Here is a 6,351-nt window from a genome sequence, read left to right on the forward strand (position 1 = left end):
AGAGATTAAATAAAAATGGTTTATTCCTTTTTCGTGCTATAACAAATTTATCTTCAACATCCAGACAAAGCTTACATTCACAATCAATTTAACTGTGGTCTATCGGTGGTTAATTCACTAGTCTTCACTCTAAGGTTTATGCAATCCTCATCTGAAAGAGAATGGATAAAAGCAAATCAGATTTCCCCAACTGAAAAAGGTGCCTCAACTTTGCTGTGATAATTTCTTGTATTGTATGAAAGTTTCATCAGCTTTCCGTTAATGTGCTTAAATACAAAGGGTCGGCACAAATGTAGCCAGACTGATTACCGATGTAAGATGTTTTCATAATTATTTAATAGTTAACTGGGTCCCAATACCGAATAGAGCTGGCCCAAACTCCCTTGGAAACCCTTCTTCAACATTAAATGCGAGGCTTGGATAAGTCAGTAATAATTAAGGTTCAAAACTCTGGATCTTAAATGTATCTTGAACTTCAGTAATATAAAAAAAATAAGGAAACTAATATAAAAAAGGACAACTGAACAAAAGAAAGAAACACTTTGTACTGAAGAGAGAGAAAGCCGAGATATATGGAAAATTGAATGTCTACATACAGTTCACGTGCACTTTTAATTTAAATCTTTCTTACCATTTATCAGAATTATTATCCACAAAACCAGAGGCCTTAGTATCAGGCCGATATATGGAAAAGTGTAACTCGCTCTCTCGCGCCTTTTGGTATCTCTGCCGACTTCTGGACCTTTTGTGATCAAGTGTTCTACCGTATCTAAAGTAATAATAACCAGAACTTTCCACGCTGTCAGGAAAAATTGACGATAGAAGAAATGCAACCAACACGGTGAATATCAAGCTGTACTTCATTTTTTACCCCTATAAAGAAACAAAACGAGTATTGCTTTTTACTTCGTACTTTAAGGCAGTACAGAGGGTTGATTCACTTTTAAAAGGGGCTTTTCTTGCTGTGTTTACCAGTAAATCCTCTCCGGAACTTTGGTGCGCCATGTAAGATGCATTGTCAAGCTAAAACTACTCTAACAATTCCGTACTCGCGTCCTTCCAACTTTTTGGGGATTTGCCCCGATCTGCTGAAATCGGAGTGTTGTTTGCTTCTTAGTGCGTGCCAACTAAAAAAATACGATTACTTTCCTTGCTTGCAAGACCACGCTTACATTATAATACATGAGAATACATTATGTATCGTACTGAATATTGAACGTAATAAGTACATATAGTACAGGGTACGGTTGAGACCGTTATGATTATTTGTTTGTTGTTTTACTCTGACTCAACAAGAACTTAGTACAACCGTTCACGTAACTCATAAACCATGATTACTTGCCTCGGTGTAAAATGAAGATCGAAACTGTGCTTCATTGTGCCCATGCGGTTAGCTTTTGTCTTTCTAAGCTGCCCTTTTTTTAGATTTCGAGCAATGCCTTGTTGAAAGAAAATAATGTCTTTCACACCGCAAATTTTAGATAAAAAATTAAGTGGTGAACTCAGAGAAACAACAGGCATACGCGATGGAAAAATATCTTTTTATATATAATATAAAAAAATACTTACCGGTAATTCATATTCTTAAGTGAATTGAAAACGTCTTAAAATGCAGTTTTCTCTGGTTTCGAACAAAAAGCTCATATTAACGGAAATCAGATATCCTTTGAAACCTTTAAATTATAAAACCTTCAGAATTTAGTTTCCAGCGTTCTTGGTTTGTGACTCAAAGGTTTAATGAGACCTATCTTTTTATCGAGGCCCTATTCAAATCAAAAAATTGTTCTTCCTTCTCTTTTTAATGTGTGGCCTTTTAAAGAAATCTATACAAATTTTTCCCGTAAGGATGGGTACCGGTCAAACAAAGGAAATTAAAAATATTTACTCAAGAAAATACATCGAATTTCGCTTATAGCTATGTATGTCTGGGAGCGAAAACGAAAATGTTTAAGACACCGTTCACCATGAAAATAACCTTGCTCGGACCACGACTGGTTTACTTCTGTTTTGACAGCGATATCATCAAATATTATCTTGTGCAGGAATCCGTTGGCTTAAAGTCAAGCATTCGTTTTCTTGCAGTAAAACCTGAAAATTCTTCAAAAATATTTTACGGCATATGCAATTTCAGAGTCATGCTTGCTGCGAGACTAAACATAAACATAAACCAAGCATCCGGTGAATCTTGATTAACGATCGTTAGCAAATAATGTCCAGATATCGATATATCTTGTCCAAATTTCTAACAAAAAATAAAAAATAAAAATTTTCCTGATAGAAATAATATGAACTAGTAAGGCTACTATCGAACCATAAGTAAAGAAGAAAAACCTCGCTCTCTATGATACAGAGAGCCGAGTATCCGAATGCTTGCTATAGTAATCCTCTTTCCTCGTCATAAATAATACAGGTTTTCTCAGAGTTTTTTTCTTTTTTTTTTTTATCGAATTTTGTGTTAGATTTGAAGCATTTCGCAGTTGCAGTAGTGGCAGTGTTAAAACGTTTAAAACATTTAAAATACTTTTCTTACCCAATTTTTGTCGCAGTTTTTCTCTTTTTTTCTTAGTCTTTTTTTTAGAAATGCCCTTCTTTTCTTTGGACTACAGTTGCCCTTAAGACTACCTCTCAAACGCGGCAAAATTATTTGAGCCCCAAATTACGTCGATATGTAAATAATGTTGTCCGGCAAAGAATACACCTCCGCGGAGATTGCTGGATTTAAAGATGAAGAAATAAGCGCGACCATCAATTTTCCGTGTGATCTGGGCCATACGTTTCCCTTTTAATTGGATAAAATAAATACAAAGGCGAAGGAAATGAACCGACGTGTTAATGTATGCCATTTGTTTAACTGTTAATATGATTCTCCATTTGTGTTTATTTTACGCTAAAGCAAACAAGAGATTTACAGATGCAATTAATTCTTACTCACGGAATAAACTTGCAGTATATTCGTGTGCCAAAAAGAATTAACAATGTTTACAGGCGTCTGTATTTGCTTAGAATAGGTTCAAATCTCTGTGCAGCTAATATCTTTCCCATTTTATCTATCTGTTAATTTCCTGAAAATATACTACTAAAATGAAAATAGCTGAAAATTTGTTATTTTTTTAATTAAACTCTGCAAATTGTTAAATAAATCCTTATTCTCGTGCGATTTTAAATAAGACTGTTTTTTTTCTCACATGGAATTCGGGAAAGCTGACTGGATAATGTCAAAATTACGAAAAAGAAAAAATGATAATAAGTAACACTGCGTTTCCTTATGAAACGTTTTGTCAACTTCCGGAAACTGCCTTTGAAGCAACAGTGATCAGAGTCTGACAGTGTACTTATAGAGCCGATTTCGAACCTACTTAGGGGCACGAAAATATATTAAGTGGAAACATGGCGTGTGAACATTGTATTGCGAGTTACGCAAGCATATTCCGACAAGTTAAAGGTGGCAGACGATACGCCGATTGATACGCCCTTTAAACCCTAACAACACTACGCTTTGTTTCAACTTTTATTAATCAACCATTCTGGACAGCATGTTTAAGTCGAAGTGAAGTCGGGTTCATTAAGTTCACTTTTCTTATTTCCTGTTTGGGATTTTCAACAACCCTGCCAACAACAGCAGGGATCAAATGTCGCTTCTGTACCAAAAAAAATCATGAAAAAAAACATTTTTTTTTTTCAAAAAAAACCACTCAATAATCAAGTCTAATCAACTGCTTTCTTGTTTGCAATTTTAAATTTGTTAAGAAAGAAAATTTATTTGATTAGGGTGTAGCGAACTGTTTTTAATTATTAGTATTTAACTGAACAGGAAATAAAATATTGATGGGAATAAACTTTGTATTTAAAGGTGTTCAGTGAAAACCCCTCAGACACCCTTTCTACAATCACAAACGTTGGACTCTTCAAAGTTACGTCTGCCGGCCTTTCCGTGAAAGATCGTCTCTAATTATCAAAATGATTAGCAAGAGTTTCCCAAATCCCTCTGACTTTTACTTTTTATTAATAATCATGTATACGGTACGAGACACTACCAACGGAGTATTTGACACTGAATTGTTCTACAAGAAATAAAATGTTCATTTGCTCTATTACTGCAATTTCTCTAATTTCTAAGGGGTTCAAAAATCACTACTTATCTTAACATAAAGGAAACATTGTCCTTTTTAGTGCAAGGAGGAAACGTTTTGAGGACGGTGTGGAAAAGATATACCTGTTTGGTGATAGTAGATCATCATAGAAGGTTACTGAGGCGTACGACCCTAATACTAAAGAAAATGAATACAAGACAACACAACAACAACGACTGCTTGGCATACCGCTGGCTTTTAAGCATTACTAAAACAGAAAATAATTCTACATTTTTTCAAAGAAAAAATTAGTTAAATGCTACAACTGTTTATTTATAAGCACTTTTGATATTGTTTCTGACTTACGTATGACTTTCATATTACGTAGTAAGCAAAAACTTTAGACAAGGAAAATTTACGCAACATTGAAAATTGAACTTGACATAAGGCACCTGTGCCGGCAAGTGACTTTGTTTTCGTGACAAGAAATTTGAATTGAAGTCAGTGCCAAGGAAAAAAGTTGAATTATGAAAAACCAGTTTCATGGCAATGAGGACTGGAATTTCAAAATTATATAACGTATTTTTAATATCTATGTTTACCTTCATTAACTTTTCTCTACACTTGCTAGGCAAACATGCAAATAATAGCATACAATTAGAAGATGAATTTGATTTATTCAAAAGTTGTTGCTGTTTGAAAAGGTTTCAGAATCCGAAGAAGTCATAAATTACGCGTAATTTACTTTGGTCACAGCAAGGCGAAAATCAGTTCTGAAGAACAAATAGTGCTGATAGATTAACAGTGGCTCAGGAAAAGTAATTAATTTAAACACGATTTTCCACAGATTTTGCAGATAAATCTGTAAACTCTTTTTTATTTTCTAGAAATAAAGCGAAAATAAAATGTCAAAATTTGGTAACAAATTGGACAAGTAATCACACATTTCCTGTTAGGGCTGAGTAAAAAATCAGTTATGGACTCCTTTCAACTGAACTTAAGCGTCAATTTTTCAGGTGTTAAGTAAAATCCCTGCTAAGCTCTTTACTGGCAACTGAAGTCTAAGCAGATATGAAGTCCTCTTCAGGTTACTGTATCTAAGCCGTACTGACTAAAGCCAGCTTAGTACGTGTTTAAGATAGTTCAGCATTTCACGGAGTCCCAGGACGTACATTTGTCTTACGTTTATGTGCAACATAATAAATTCCGTGCAAATTAGCTGCTCAAAGGTCTGATTGAGTATTGTTAATCGGATATTATAAACTATTTTGTTCTAAATGTTGTGTCTTGAGGGTTTCAACATAGTTTTTAAAAAATATATACTACTCCTATTTTATTTGTATTGACTAAAGTTGGTTTTTAAAACACACCGTAAAGAAACCAAAATGTGCATTACACGGGCAATAGTTAAAACGCAGGATTTAAAATTCATGCATTTAATTACTTTTTTTCCATGTTTTGGACTGTTATTTTTGCACGGGTCTGTTAATGGAATGTTGGCGAGATTTACAGAAAACAGAAGCTCATTTTGACAACGAATAAACAAGAATAAGATTGATATCATGGGGTAAAATTTTGAAACAGTCATGAAACATTTTTTTTTTTTTTTATAATACCAAAAGAAGCAGAAAATAGCAAATATTGATTAATGTATACACTTGAACGATGATCGGATTTGCTGAGGTATGGTAAAATCTGCTCCACGGATCTTCGAAAAATGCCCCAACAGTTGGGCAACAAAAACTTGCTGAAATTGATGAAAATGACGCTGGGAAATTAAAATTGTCAGAGAAGGCGGAGACAAGAGATAAGCAAAAAAGATAGCGCCTGAGTATAAAATTCTTTGCCTATCTTTCCTGCTTACCTAATATGCATGAAGCAAATTAAATAAAAGGCGTAATAAACAGCGTATTATCTTAACGATGAGGGAAACGACGTTCAAATAAATGTGAGGGCTATTTCTTTATAAACATGGGTTTGGATATGAAGGATTAGAACTTAAAAGTTGAGTATCAAGAAAACAACCTTCTGTATCACCGTCTTGAGGTAAATCAGATCACAGGTAAGTGTATTACCCTCTTTTTAATGTCGGCGAAAATTAATATCTGCTAAATCCAGAAGGTAATTGTCGATGCAACTAAGACTGAGCATGCATGAATTCAAGTCGGGGAAGAATAATTATTGGAGTACGATCCTTTATGAGCCTTTGTTAGTTTCACCAGTTTGGAAATAAATTTTGTTTAGAAATTTTATCCAGCTTCATATTTCTTTTTTTCAGTAA

At 34.1% G+C, this 6,351-nt stretch overlaps 1 long non-coding RNA gene across 1 annotated transcript; it reads right to left on the reverse strand.

The window, feature by feature from the left end:
* Positions 1 to 32: 32 nt before the first annotated feature.
* On the reverse strand, positions 33 to 2,606 carry LOC140933606 (uncharacterized). Its single transcript, XR_012165072.1, has 3 exons — positions 2,531 to 2,606; positions 632 to 873; positions 33 to 151 (listed from the first exon to the last, which is right to left on the reverse strand). It is a non-coding gene; the product is annotated as an uncharacterized lncRNA (long non-coding RNA).
* Between the last annotated feature and the right edge of the window lie 3,745 nt (positions 2,607 to 6,351).

Source organism: Porites lutea, chromosome 4 (genome assembly GCF_958299795.1).
Source record: "Porites lutea chromosome 4, jaPorLute2.1, whole genome shotgun sequence".
Lineage (NCBI taxonomy): Eukaryota > Metazoa > Cnidaria > Anthozoa > Scleractinia > Poritidae > Porites > Porites lutea.